This window comes from Podarcis gaigeae (assembly GCF_964106915.1).
Source record: "Podarcis gaigeae genome assembly, chromosome: 16".
NCBI lineage: Eukaryota > Metazoa > Chordata > Lepidosauria > Squamata > Lacertidae > Podarcis > Podarcis gaigeae.
This window is the reverse complement of record NC_139693.1, coordinates 25,494,987-25,510,158: the sequence shown is the minus strand read 5'-3', so window position 1 is coordinate 25,510,158 and position 15,172 is coordinate 25,494,987. Positions and strand designations below refer to the sequence as shown.

Genomic DNA, 15,172 nt, shown 5'->3' with positions numbered 1-15,172 from the left:
GGGGTCCTCTACCTTTACCTTTAACATGCTCCACATGGGGCAATGTTTGATTGTTCAGAAACGTCAACTGGCCTAAGAGCTGCAGTCAGTCTGTTAACTGGGGCTGGTTATAGGGCACATCCAACTCCTTTGTTACAACAGCTCCACTGGCTCCTGGCTGCAAGCCCTACACAGCTTAGGCCCAGGCTATCTGAAGGACCCTATCCTCCCTACAAACCTGCCCAGGCTCTGAGATCTTCAAGGGAGGCCCCTCTCTTGGTCCCAGCACTCTCACAGGCATGCTTGGTGGGGACGCGGAACAGGGGCTTCTTGGTGGTTGCTCCCAGGCTTTGGAACTCCCTTCCTAGAGCAGGTAGACCGGCTCCCTCCTTGTTGTCCTTATGCCAGCCAGTAAAGACTGTTTGATTCCAACAGGCCTTTGGGAACTGACTGCTCTTTAAGGAAAGGGCTTTTAATATTGTGATGCTGTGCTTATTTTAATATACTTGTGTTTTTATATTGTTTAAGTTCAGGATTGCTTCCAATTCTACTTTTCACTGTTACCTTTTGTTTGTCTTTAGCTTTCTGTGTTTTTTGTAATTGTGAGTGACAGAAGGCAGTGTATAATAAATGGTACGGTTAAATCAATGAGAGTTTGGGCGTCTCTCTCTGTGTGTGAACCGTCACCCTGGTTCAGCAAGGTGAGATACTTACACACAGGTATATGCTTCTGAGATACAGATGGATACACATGTCTTTTATCATGAAATTCCTGTGTGCCCCACTGAATTAGCAAATGTGGCTTTGCAAGCAGATGAGCGAGCGTATGCTCCCTGTTTATTGCCACCCGCTGCTGTCTATCACTGTTTGCATACATAAAAAAATAAGGACATATGAAGATCCTGACCCATAAAGCCAGTATTGTGTCTGCAGAGGGGCCAACCAGTGGGAGACCTGCAAGAATAGAAGAAGAAATAGAAGAAATACTTTATTGTTACTGTACCACTTGTTTACAGTGAGATTAAACAAGCACCCCACCCACAATCTCTCAGTCCTTGTTACACCAACCCCAACGTCAGCTGCAATGTTGCTGTCTTCCATTCAGCAGCCTCATGGCCCACGGGTAGAAACTGTTCTTTAACCTGTTGGTGCGGCTTATCAAGAAAGACCTCAGTGTGAGCGGGGGCATAGTGTGGGGGGTGCCAGGGGGCATAGTGTGGTGAACCTCAGTGTGGGATGTGACACATAGATAGCAGTCAAACACAACATTCCTAGAGTGGACATGAAAGGGGATGTTTGCTCTAGTCAGTAGAAAATTTCCTGTTTCCTTCTGAGCTGGGACAAACTTCCTCTGCATGTGACTAGAGGTGGGCGTGACCTTACCTGCCCAGGTACCTAAAGGGGCAAGGCAGGCGCCACTCTCTCTCTTCTCCATTTTGCTTTTGCTGTGTGAGCAGCAGTGACTGCCTGTCTGCAGTCACTGGGACTAGCTCCTATATGGGGTAGTTCCACATGTATATACTTTGTAACATAAGTCTGCCTTCAAGGATCCATCTGTGAACTGAATGTGTGAGTACAGTGGTACCTCGGGTTAAGAACTTAATTTGTTCTGGAGGTCCATTCTTAACCTGAAACTGTTCTTAACCTGAGGTACCACTTTAGCTAATGGGGCCTCCTGCTGCCACCACACAGTCGCCGGAGTACGATTTCTGTTCTCATCCTGAAGTAAAGTTCTTAACCTGAGGTACTATTTCTGGGTTAGTGGAGTCTGTAACCTGAAGCGTCTGTAACCCGAGGTACCACTGTAAACTTCTTTTCATATACTTTACACAAGATTGTGTCGTGTCTATTTTTTAAGGGGGAGAAAAGGGGGCTACCCGGAATCCTATACAGTCATACCTCATGTTACAGATGCCTCATGTTACGTTCTTTCAGGTTACATCCCACAGCAACCTGGAAGTACCAGAAAGGGTTACTTCCGGGTTTCGCTGCTCGCGCATGCACAGAAGCGCAAAATGACATCATGCGCATGCACAGAAGCGGCGAATTGAACCTGCGCAGATGCGCCGCTGCAGGTTGCATTCTTTTCATGTTGCGAACGGGCCTCCAGAACGGATCCTGTTCGCAACCAGAGGTACCACTGTGTTGAGAAGCTTAAACAAGCTTGCATCAAGCTAACCACTGTGTGCTTAAAAGGGGAATGCACTCTGCTAAGGAAAGGGACTTGCTAACTAAACAATACCGTATTTTTCGCTTCATAAGACACACTTTTTCCTTCCTAAAAAGTAAGGGGAAATGTCTATGCGTCTTATGGAGCGAATGCATGGTCCCTGGAGCCAAATTGCCCAGGGGCGAAAAGCAGATCATGCAATGGCGCAAAAACTTGGTTACAAAGCACAGATCCACATGGATTCTCAGGATTTTTGCTTTGGGCTACCCCAAACGCACCGTCAAATCACATGTCTGTGGCCACAGCATGAACTACAAAAATCATACATCCACTGTTTCGTTCAGAATATTTCCCCCCCTTGCTTTCCTCCTCTAAAAACTAGTTGCGTCTTATGGTCAGGTGCGTCTTATGGAGCGAAAAATACGGTATATCCTCTCCTGCCTCCCTGAACATTCCCACACCCAGCAGGGTCTGGCTTGTTGCTCCTCTCTGCCTGCCAAGGGCATGTCGCCCAGCTGGGCTCCCCCCACATGGCCAGACAGGTGGCTCAACATGGCTCCGCTTTGTGGGGTTGGGGTCGCTCTGTCAGTGTCTGGCCTGGCGCCTCACCCCACCTGGCAGTAACCAATGCCACACCACAAAGTGTGAGAGCACTATTCCTGCTTGCGAGTCCCAGCAACTGGCATATATAGCCCTTGTGGCTAGTAGCCATTGAGACTCTTGTCCTCGGTCCGTTTGTCTAGTCCTGAAACCATCCAAGCTTGTGGCCATTTCTGCTGCTTGTGGGAGTGAGGTACATAGCTTAACTACGAGTTCTATGAGTCCACTGACATTCAGCTTCCTTGAAAGTCCATGCTGCTTTCAATGTGCAGTGCATATAGGGCTCTAGAAGGGCTAGGAAGGTCAGGTAAAGGATCCCTGGATGGTTAAGTCCAGTCAAAGGTGACTATGGGATTGCGCACGCATCTCGCTTTCAGGCCGAGGGCGTTTGTCCAGAGACAGTTTTCTGGGTCATGTGGCCAGCATGACTAAATCACTTTTGGCGCAACAGGACACTGTGACAGAAACCAGAGCGCACGGAAGCACCGCTTACCTTCCTGCTGCAGCGGTACCTATTTATCTACTTGCACTGGCATGCTTTCAAACTGCTAGGTTGGCAGAATCTGGGACAGAGCAACTGGAGCTCACTCCATCGTGGGGATTCGAACCGCCAACCTTCTGATTGGCAAACCCAAGAGGCTCAGTGGTTTAGTCCACAGCGCCACCCACATCCCTTTTTGCTAGGAAGGGCATCTCTTGCTTTTCTGGGTATCAGCCCTCTTCATCCCCTGGGACACATACATAGATGTGTGTGGGAGAGGGTGAGAGTATCCTAATTGTAACTCATTAATTAGGAACCGTAAAGGAAGACACATGCCTTTGATCTCTCAGCCAAGTCTGGCATAGCTGTGCTTGGTTGCAGAGATGCCTCCCCACGCCTTCTGTCCTTCCTCCTTGCTGCTGCTGAGTGACAGCACTTTCCAAGCCAAGGCAAAACACTCCTGCCTCTGTCTTTACACTAGAGGGCTGTCTGTCCCTTTCACTTCAGAGGAGACACATTAGCCCATCTGCGCTGAACACTCCTGTCGCTCCTGCCTCCAAACTGTTCAAGAGCGGCCCCGTCCGCCTTGTCAGATGGGAGTTGCTCCACGAGCTTTTATTTACCGCTCAACGAGTCTATTTGCACTGCATACAAACATCTGTGTTTTTTTGTATGGTTCCCCCCCTCCCCTTCCTGGTGCTGTTTATCGCATTGAAGATGTTTGTATTGAATGCTGCTGAGACCTTTGCTTGGGTTTATTGAAAGAGAGAAAATGAACGGGAGGAAAAAACACACACACATACACTATTGTCTCTCTATTCTTTCCGAGGCAAGGAAGGGTCAAAGTCTGGAAATGTTTCAAACCAGAGACTTGAGTGGAGAAACACACACACACACACACACACACAGAGTCATACCTCGGGTTACAGCTGCTTCAGGTTGTGATTTTTTGGGCTGCGGACCACTGAAACCCGGAAGTACCGGAACGGGTTACTTCCGGGTTTCGGCAGAAGCGCCGAATCTCAACCCGTGCGTGCGCAGACATGCAGACGCAGGTTGCGAATGCTGTGGGGTGCGAATGTGCATCCCGCACGGATCACATTCGCAGCCCAAGCGTCCACTGTATATGCATATATATGCCTTGGTGAGGCCTGGTCTGTGTCCAGTTCTGGGAAGGATGTTGACAAGCTGGAACATGTGCAGAAGAGGGCAACCAAGATGATCAAGGACTTGGAAACCAAGCCTTATGATGAACGGTTGAAGGAGTTGGGTGTGTTTAGTCTGGAAAAGAGGAGACTGAGAGGAGATGTGATAGCCATCTTCAACTATCTCAAGGGCTGTCTCATGAAAGATGGAGCAAGATTGTTTTCTCTTGCTCTGGAAGGTAGGATTTGAACCAACAATTTCAAGTTACAAGGAAGGAGATTCTGGCTAAACATCAGAGCTGTCCAACAGTGGAACTGTCTCCCTCAGGAGGTTGTGGACTCTCCTTCCTTGGAGGTTTTTATTCAATTGAATAATACCAATTTAAACAGTCATGGTTTCCCGCAAAGAATTCTGGGCAGTGGCTGAGGCTAATGGGAGTTGTAGTGCAACAACATGCCAGCTCCCTGTATTGTACACAGTATCCAGAATGTGCTTTCATCCTGAATCTTTTGGGGTATTACTTTGTGCATGGGCTGCTGGTGATGGAGGAAGAAGAGGCGGAGGAGGGTTGGGTCACATCGACTGATCAAACGCAGCCCCTTCCCCTCTCCTGCTCTCTTTCTCTCTCTCCCTGCCTTCATCGCTAATCTCTCTGACAATAGTGGGAGCATAAATAATTGTTATTACAGCGCCCGGCCACGCAAAGAATGATGGATTGTGGGAAACCACAGCAAGGCACTGCTTGCAAATGAGGAAACAAATATGGAGAGGGCTTATTAGTGGCTGGCTCCATCCATCACCCCTGACAAGGCCCAGCTGATGTGGGGAGAGGAGGGCATCTCTCGCCATGATTACCCCACTTAGCTGTCAGGCCTGGCTGTGCTCAATCTGGAGATGGGGTCAGGCAGTCTGGATCTTAATCCAGTCAAGGGGTGGGCACCTTCCAATTCAGAAAGAAGGTGCTCATCACCCCCCTCCACTTTGCCCACTGTGCATGCCCTCTAAAGCCCAGGATTCTCAACTCTGGAGCCCCAGCAGAGCTGCTTCTCTGCTGCGGTCCAAGTGACATCCCCTCCCCTCGCATTAATGGAAAGCCCTGTGGAGGATGCCGTCTGCTGCAACCTCAATAATTCATCACTCCCTGATTCTGCGTCCTTGTAAAATCTCCATTAGCCCTGTAACTGTGGTTTAGACCCAGAACTGCCCCTCCTGCTCGCCGGAGAAGCTTCTCTTTGCTTTCTCTCTCTCTCTCTCTCTCCTTCTCCCTCTGCAAAAGGCCATGCAGGGAGACCCTTTGCTACTGTGTTTTAAGCAGCAAAAAAATGGCCCCAGGCCCTAGGCCTAGCATGGCCTTTTAGGGGGGCTGAGGGAGAAGGGGCTAGCCAAGAGTATTGTTTGTCAGCCAATGGATATTTGATCTTTTTTCAGTATTTCACTAAATAAACCAGCTTTTTTATTGGTTACATTTATATTCTGGCTCTCCCATATGGAGCTCCAGGTAGAATCCTTTCCCCTCTGGGATTTTCACAACAGGTCTTCAAGGTGGGCTCTATTCAGCAATGATGGCTTTTCATTCAGGGAGGAGCTTCCTTTTAGTTTTTTTTTTTTTATCGGGTTTATATCCCTCCCTCCCTCCCTCCCTCCCTCCCTCCCTCCCTCCCTTTCTTCCTTCCAAGGAGCCCAAGGCAGCAATGATCTAAAACCAAAGAAAAAGTAACATTCCAAAGCAGGCTCGAAACATTCCAAAAGCAATTAGAATTAGAAACACCCTCCCATCTCAAGCTTGTCGGGAGCAGTATTCCTCAGTCGCCAAATGCATCTGGGGAAACAGGGATGTTTCCGAATGCCTCCTGAATAAAGATGGAGACAGGCCAGGAATGTGTCCACCAGGGGGCACATTCAACAGATTGGGAGCCACCACTGAAAGGGCCCTGCCATGAGGCAACACTAACCAAGCAGTCCTTAGTTCAGGATTGTGCATGGATTTAAATCTGGTTTTCTTATCTAGGAGTGGGGAGAAATATTTGGCCTCCAGATGTTGGGACTACAACTCTCATCACCCCTGACCATTGATGTTTCTGGCTGGAGCTTCTGGGAGTTCAAAACCAGGATGGGCCCAGGTTTCACCTAGCTGCTCTAACCTCTACACCATGTGTCAGGGAACTGCCATCGGAGCCAAGGGTGGTGGTAAGGCTCCCTAATGACGCTGGAGAGGGAACCAGCAAGGAGAGAGGGAGAGCTTCCGCTGGGGAAGGAAATAGACGTGACGCCAGGGAGAAAGGGGAGGCTGAGGGAGCTTCGGAGGGAAGGCTCCAGAACTCTTCCAGTGAGACCAGCGGGGAGAGCACAAGACCTCCCCTTGGGATGCCCATTCTGCGCAGAAAGCTTCCGCGCAGAGAAGCTAGGTGGCGACTTAGTGTCAAAGAACTTTTATGTTGGAAGAAATTCAGGAAACGCCCACTGATGGATTCTGCCAGTGATTGAGACAGTCACGGAGTACTGGCTGTCCAGCCAGGGGAAAGTTTTAACCAAACTACACAGCTTGGAGCAGTTTGCGCCTTACGCACAAGCAACCCCAAACCCCATTACACCATGCAAGCTCTCTTTTGAGCCCAGGAGAGGGTTAATTTCCTCCCCCCATTGTGTGCACATCTTATCCGCTGGGTTCCAACCTCTGAGCTGCTAGACCTAACCCTGTCTCCATCCATGCGCCTATTCCACACCCCATCCGAGGCCTTTTCAAAAATTGCAAGCAGATAACCCTGCTCACGTTAGGACCATGGTGTGGTTGTTAGGGTGTGAAACCTAAGACGCTGGCAAGTTAGCAATGTCATGTGACTTTAAGTAGTCAAGCTCGTTAAGTTGTTAAGTTGCTCAGTATATAAAGAGTGTTTGTTTTCTCTGCCTGCGGGGCGTGAAGCAAAAATGTCTGAAAGCTCCGGAGGTGTTTCTGTTATCTGTCTGCAATAAACCTGTCTTTGGAAAGACAGGCTTCCCTGTGTTGTTATTTCTTTGCTACTGAGACTCTGAAGCTTGTACTGCAACAAGAATCTCTGCACTGGACTTAATTAATACTCTGCAAAGAGAACTGTTGCTGGTTGCGCAGTGGAAGCGTTTACTGGACCAGTACACAGACTCTCTTAGGTTATGGATCCTTCTTCGTTTCTACAGCTGTATTGTGTGCAGAGAAAGTGAAAGCAGCTTTCGGATGAGAGAAGACCGGCTTGGTCGTAAATCCAGCTCTTAAAGGAACTGAGAGGCTGCAGAAAGTTGAGAGAGCTGCGTAAGTGAAGATTTACAGCTTCATTAGCTGCAAAAGGCTAGCTTGACCTCCCGTTGTGTTTTTGTTTTGTTAATAAAAACAGAGGACGGTGGTAGGTTGCTAGTGAAGAGACGGAGGGAAAAAAGTTTAAAAGGCTTCAGAGGAGGCTGGAGGCGTCTGAAAAGTGAGTAAAACAAATCCCAAGGGGAAAGAGAAGCAAGGGCACACAGAGGGAGTAGCAGCAGACCCCAAGAATGGCAGTGGAAAATTTCCAGGTTCCCTTTACAAAGTTGAACTCTGCTAATTACGTGCAGTGGTCTAAGAGGGCTCAAGTCTGGTTGGAAGCCAAAGAAGTGTGGGCTGACTATGTCCAGAGGCGAAAGCCGTTTGTGGCTGTTGCAGCAGATGCCACAGCAGAGCAAGAGGCTGCTGCACATGCTCAGAACAGGGAACATGATAAAATGGACACTAAAGCTAGATGCATGTTGATGGTATCGATAGACGATTCCCAATTACCTCATGTGGAAAATTTAAGGTCTGCATTTGAAATTTGGGAAGCTCTTAGGCGAATTCACCATAGAGCCACCATAGAGCGTGGGGGAACTAGCAGGCAGAGCTGTAAGGAAGCCTCACAAGTGTCTGCTATTGCCAGCAAGTCATGTTTTCGATGTGGCAGCAGGTTTCATTTGATAGCAAAGTGTCCTGAAAAGCAACAGGAATTTCAACAGTCCAAGGTCAGTTTCCGGAGCTACAGGGGAAGACGAAGTGAGAGCTACAAGAATCAACGATCCAGAGGGGGAGCAGGTGCTGATAAGGGACTATCTGCAATGGCAGCACAACAGAGTCCTAAAAGGAGCCAACAAACCTTGAAGTGGATAATTGACAGTGGAGCCAGTCACAGTTTAGTTCCAGCGACATCTAGTGGCAGCTTGAAGAACTGCAAGACATTGCCAGTTGCAAAAACTGTGACTATAGCAGACAATAGTAAACGAGAAATGAGCCTTAAAGGCACAATTTATGTTAATTGTTTGCAAACTAACCTTCCTGTTTTTGTTCTTCCAGGAATGAAGAATGGACTTTTGAGTGTGTCATGCCTGGTAAAAAGTGGTTTTAAGGTTGAGTTTGAAAATGATGTGTGCACCATTTCGAAACAGGGGAAGGAGCTAGTTAAAATTCCCTGTGAGGATGGGCTTTTTGTTTTGGATGAAGAGCAGTTAGCAGCAGGTAGATGTTCAACAGGTGAAGTGCAAGCTAAGTGTGTAAATAAGGCTCCTCATACAGGTTGTGCACATCTACTACACAGAAGGTTAGCTCATATATGCTTTAAGTATGTAAGCAAGATGCCAGATTTAGCTGAGGAGTGTAACATTAAACCCTGTCCAAATTTTCTGGATTGTTGTGCTTGTAAACATGCTAAGGTTAAGACATGTAACTATCCTAGATCTGACAGAGTAAGCAAGAAACCCTTTGAACTTGTGCACACAGACGTGTGTGGCCCTATGCCAGTCAAATCGCTTGGAGGTGCGAGATTTATGCAAATTTTGGTGGATGATTTTTCAAGGGCTAGTTGGGTTTTCTTTCTGAAAGAAAAATCGCAAGCAGCTTCCATCCTGATGGATTGGATTGAAGAAGTCGAATGTAAATTTGACACCAGGGTGCGTAAAATACAATCAGATCGTGGTGGGGAATATGTGAACCACACGCTGGAGACGTGGTTAAAAAGGAAAGGTATAGTTCATAGACTTACCAATCCCTATTCACCACAGGAGAATGCAGTTGCTGAAAGAAAATTTCGAACATTACAGGAAGCCATTGCTGCTTTGCTGTTTGATTCTGGACTTCCACAGCAGTTTTGGGCTGAGGCTGCACTGTATGCGAATTATACTTTTAACAGAGTGTACAATAGCACAGTAGGCAACACTCCTTACTTCATGCTATTTGGGAAAAAACCAAAAATTGATCATCTAAGAGTTTTTGGATGTCGTGCTTATGTGCTGGTGCCTAGGGCACAACGTAGGAAAGGCGATCCTAGATCTAAAGAAATGCTTTTCTGTGGTTATCAAGCAAACACAAAAGGTTGGAGATTTGTGAATGTAGAAGCCAATCAAACGAAAATCACAATCAGCAGAAGTGCGGAATTTTGTGAACAGGATGGTTGGAATAAAATTCATGGAAATCCTGACATACTATTTGACGTGGTGAACAGTAACAATGAAACTCAGGCCCCAGGGCAGGTATTAGTTCCAGAACAGGCTGAGGAATTTGAGTCTGAGGACAAGGGTGAGAAATCGTTTAGTTCACCCAAGTCTGTAAAGTCAGAATCTTCTAGCTCTTCTAGTTCACCTGTACAGCAAGAGAGACGTGTAAAGTCAGAATCTTCTAGCTCTAAAAGTTCACCTGTACAGCAAGAGAGTGTAAAGTCAGAATCAGAAAGTTCTTCAACTACTAGTGACAAACAGGTGACGACTAGTGATTCTGGGTCAGAGGGGGAAACTGAAGGAACATCACAGGAACTGTTAAGGCGTTCCAAGCGTGCCAACAAAGGTATACCTCCTGAAAGGTACCAAGCTATTAGTGTTTGGGCTGGTTTGGCAAATTGCGAACCTGAAAGTTTTGAGGAGGTTGAGCAATTACCCCAGGAGGAGGCCAGTAGGTGGCGTGAGGCCATGCAAAAAGAGTTGAATTCTATGAAAGAACTGGGTGTGTTTTCCATCACCAAACTGCCAGAAGGTACCAAGGCAGTAAGTTGTAGGTGGGTGTACAGGATAAAGACAACAGCGATGGGGAAACCAGAGTACAAAGCAAGGCTTGTAGCTCGAGGTTTTACGCAAAGAAAGGGGTTACATTATTCCAAAGTCTATGCACCCACCTCAAGGAGTGAAACCCTACGGGCACTATTAGCAGTTGCTGCTCAGAAAGGGTTCAAAGTGAATCAATTTGATGTCTCTACAGCTTATCTTCATTCAGACTTGGCTGAAGAGCTCTATATGGAGCTACCGCCAGGGTTGAAAGTTGGTAAATCAAATCAGGTATGGAAACTACATAAATCTATTTATGGACTCAAGCAATCTGCTCATAATTGGAATGAGTGTTTGAATGACGTTTTGGTAGGCATTGGTTTTAGCAGGAGCAAGGCTGACAATTGCTTATATTTCAGAGGTTCAGGAGATGCTCAAGAATCTTTGCTTGTTTATGTAGATGACCTGATTTATACTTCAAAGACACAAGAACAAGTAAAAAAACTAGCCAAAGAGTTAAATAAACACTTCAAAGTTAAGAATCTTGGTGATGTAAAGGTCTATCTTGGTGTTCAGATAGATAGGACCAAAAATGGCAGTTTTCTACTGAATCAAAAAGGCAAGATATTGCAAATGTTGAAAAAGTTTGGCATGACAGAGTGTGCAGGTGTTAGAACACCAATGGAAATGGGTTTTGTAAAAGACAATGAGTTCAAGGATAGTGCTGAATTCAAGCGTGCTGAAATCTTTCAGTCAGCACTGGGAAGCTTACTTCATCTTTCGCAATGGAGTAGACCAGATATTGCTTACGCTGTTAACTTACTCAGCAGAGAAGCTTCAAAACCTAGTGTAAATGCATGGAAAGGAATTCAAAGAGTGTTAAGATATTTACAATACACCAAAGATTTTTGCCTTGAATTATCTGCTGAAGGACAAGCACAGATTAGTTGTTGGGCAGATAGTGATTGGGGAAATTTAAAGGATAGAAAATCAGTGTCTGGCTGTGTAAAAAAATTTGGTAACTCTCTGATTGGGTGGAGATCCAAGAAACAGAACCTGATTGCTTTGTCGTCAACAGAAGCTGAGTTCTGTGCCTTATCTGAGTTATGTAGAGATCTAGAATTTTACAAATGCTTGGCACAAGAGATGTATGAAAATACCATCACTCCAATCACTGTATGGGGTGATAATCAACCGTGTCTTAAGTTAGCACAAAATGGGCAGTTTAAAGGTCGTACAAAACATTTGGATATCCGCTTTCAAAATGTTTGTCAAACGGTAAAAGCAGGAATTGTTAAATTAAATTACTGTCCCAGTCATGAAAATCAAGCTGATGGTTTTACAAAACCGCTTGGGTTTCAGCGGCATGAAAACTTTTGTGAAGAAATGGGTCTGAAGTAATTTTGTTTTTTGTATTGCCAGCGAGAGGGGGTGTTAGGGTGTGAAACCTAAGACGCTGGCAAGTTAGCAATGTCATGTGACTTTAAGTAGTCAAGCTCGTTAAGTTGTTAAGTTGCTCAGTATATAAAGAGTGTTTGTTTTCTCTGCCTGCGGGGCGTGAAGCAAAAATGTCTGAAAGCTCCGGAGGTGTTTCTGTTATCTGTCTGCAATAAACCTGTCTTTGGAAAGACAGGCTTCCCTGTGTTGTTATTTCTTTGCTACTGAGACTCTGAAGCTTGTACTGCAACAAGAATCTCTGCACTGGACTTAATTAATACTCTGCAAAGAGAACTGTTGCTGGTTGCGCAGCGGAAGCATTTACTGGACCAGTACACAGACTCTCTTAGTGGTTTCATGGTTTCAAAATCCACGAACCAGGTTTGTGTGTGGAATGGTTCTGTGGTTAGAACCAGAAAGGAAAATAAATAACATACAGTCGTACCTTGGAAGTCGAATGGAATCCATTCTGGAAGTCCGGTCGACTTCAAAATGTTCAGAAACCAAAGCGTGGTTTCCAGTTGGCTGCAGAAAGCTCCTGCAGCCAATCGGAAGCTGTGGAAGCCTTGTCGGACTTTTGGGTTCCAAAGAACGTTTGCAAATCGGAACACTCACTTCCAGGTTTGCGGCATTCTGGAGCCAAAACATCTGAGTACCAAGGTGTTTGGGATCCAAGGTATGACTGTATTAGTTACTGCTATGTCATAAACACATACATACACAGTCAGTTTACAACAAGAAAAAACAGTACAAGAAAAATCTTATTTAAAAAAGTTAAAAACAGGCATCCATGCACCATTGTGGAAGGATGTACAGTGGTACCTCGGGTTAAGTACTTAATTCGTTCCGGAGGTCTGTACTTTACCTGAAACAGTTCTTAACCTGAAGCACCACTTTAGCTAATGGGGCCTCCTGCTGCCACTGCACCCCTGGAGCACGATTTCTGATCTTATCCTGAAGCAAATTTCTTAACCTGAAGCACTATTTCTGGGTTAGCGGAGTGTGTAACCTGAAGCATATGTAACCTGAAGCGTATGTAACCCGAGGTACCACTGTACTCTTAATTGCCTGCACAGGCTTGGCAGAATAGAAATGTTTTCGGCAGGCATTTAAAAATCAAAACAGAAGGTTCCTGCTGAATATCTATTGACACAAAGCAGTCCGCAATATTGGGCTTGATGACACGAAAGCTCTCTTGTTGCTGTTAAGTGAGCCTCACCAACTCTGGAATTACAAATGGTGCTTCTGCAGGTGATCTCAGTGATCAAGCTGGGATATAAATGTGGGGGTTTGTAAATTAACACAAGGAACTTGAACCTGGCTGAGCAGTAGGTGGGGAGCCAGTGCAGCTGTTTTAATAATGGTATCCTGGGTTCTCAGCAAGATGCCCCCATCAAATTTCTGGTTGCCACATTCTGCACCAGCTGGAGCTTCCAAATCAGGCCCAAGGGCAGCCCCACATAGAGCGCATTGCAGTAATCCATCCTCGAGGTTAACAATAAATGGGCTACAGTGGTCAGGCTATCTTAGTGCAGGAACGGCTGTAGCTGGAAAATGAGGTGAAGGTGGTAAAAGGCAGGAGAACACTCCAACCTATGCCCTTGCTCCTTCAGAGGCAGTGCAACCCAATAATAATAACAACAACAACAACATCCCAATAGAATGTTAAAAACAATACAGCATTAAATATTTAAAAAACTTCCCTATACTGGGCTGCCTTCAGATGTCTTTTAAAGATAAGATAGCTGCTTATTTCCTTCACATCTGATAGGAGGACGTTCCACAGGGCGGGTGCCACTACCGAGAAGGCCCTCTGCCTGGTTCCCTGTAACCTCACTTCTCGCAATGAGGGAACCGCCAGAAGGCCCTTGGTGCTGGATCTCAGTGTCCAGGATGAACGATGGGGGTGGAGACGCTCCTTCAGGTACCCCATCCAGAACAGGTAACTTTCCCGTCTCCCAAACATGGGAATCACCCACCCAAAGAGCCTCCATCTTTGCAGGATCCAAGCACAGTTTATTGGCCCACATCTAGAGCTTCACTGCATTCAGACACCAATCCAGAGCTTTCACAACCTCTCCTGATTCAGATGTTCTGGAGAAGCAGAGCAAGATTTAATGGAGTCGGTTGTAGCAGAGTAGATTTCGTGGCATTTATACTTGGCAGGGGTTGCTGACGTGCAACGGCATTTCATATTTGCCCGCAGTGGAGGGCTGGCGCATCAAGCATTTAGTCCCTTGATGGCGTTGCATCGAGGACATGCAATATTTAACACATGGCAGCATTTGACATTTGAGAGATGACGCTTGGTGTCTGATAAAAACAAACAAGCCACCACATGATGCAAACAAGTCTAAAGCCTGCTGGAGGATCATTTTGAGAGGTGGAGAGGAACAGCAGCGCCAAAGCCACACACTGTTGACTTTCAGCATTCAACATCTGCATGGCCAAATTGGGGATATTGGAGAATTCTGCATGTTTGCAGTCAGGAGCGGCTCATCCCTTTTTGCCACTTGAGGCAAAATGGGAAGGACAGCTTTGTCCTGCTACTCTCATCACACACCCAGTTGAATCCATTTCTGGAGGAGAAGCGCCATCATGGTCAGTGCAAATTTGGGTCAAGATTGTGCCATTTTCTTTAAACAAAATTATTGAGTTTTTCAGATTTTAAAAAATTTACAAACAATTATCAAACAACCATTGTGGGTCCTTATCTTAACCTTTCCCTCCTGCATCTTGTTTATTAATTCAAATCTTTTAGATCTGGATTAATCTCTGAATCAGGAGAGGTTGGGAAAGCTCTGGATTGGTGTCTCCATTGTACCCAAAATTCAACATTAAACTACATGTGTCATTCCAATCCTACTGTTTACAATGGTTTTAAGGTAAATTATATATTTCCCCCATTCCTTATTAACATTTTGGTCTTCCTGATTTCTGATTCTTCCAGTTTGCCACTCTTTTCTGGTAGCGACTCTATGTTCTTTCCATCTCTGGGCTAGTAACATCTGAGCAGCAGTGGTCACATACATAAATAGTCTTTTCTGATCCGTTGGAATTTTGGCACCTAGAATTCTGAAAAGAAAAGCTTTGGTTTTTTTTTTAAAGAAAAGGTTATTTTGAACATCCCCCCCCCAGTTCATTCTATATCATCTCCCATAATTCTTTTACTACCTTACTGTACATGTCCACCACATATGATAAAAGATGCCTTCTTATTCCTTCCATTTCCAACATGTATTTGCAGGGGCAAATGGGTGTCATCCCATTGTGACAAAATCCCCCCATGGCGGATCACCGCGCCACCCTTCTGGGTGCCAATCGCCCCCCTGGACACTGATCACCACGCCAATCACCCC

General features: G+C 46.0%; 1 protein-coding gene and 1 long non-coding RNA gene across 2 annotated transcripts in view; one reads left to right on the top strand and one right to left on the bottom strand.

Moving 5' to 3' along the window:
* The window catches only part of RTN4R (reticulon 4 receptor), a 123,522-nt gene that overhangs the window by 16,228 nt on the left and 92,122 nt on the right, over window positions 1–15,172 (top strand). The window lies entirely within an intron of this gene.
* Window positions 12,625–15,172, bottom strand: part of LOC310834348 — a 277,336-nt gene continuing 274,788 nt past the window's right edge. The window contains exon 3 of the long non-coding RNA XR_014559212.1: window positions 12,625–12,865. This is a non-coding gene — a long non-coding RNA (uncharacterized lncRNA). The remainder of the gene's footprint in view (window positions 12,866–15,172) is intronic.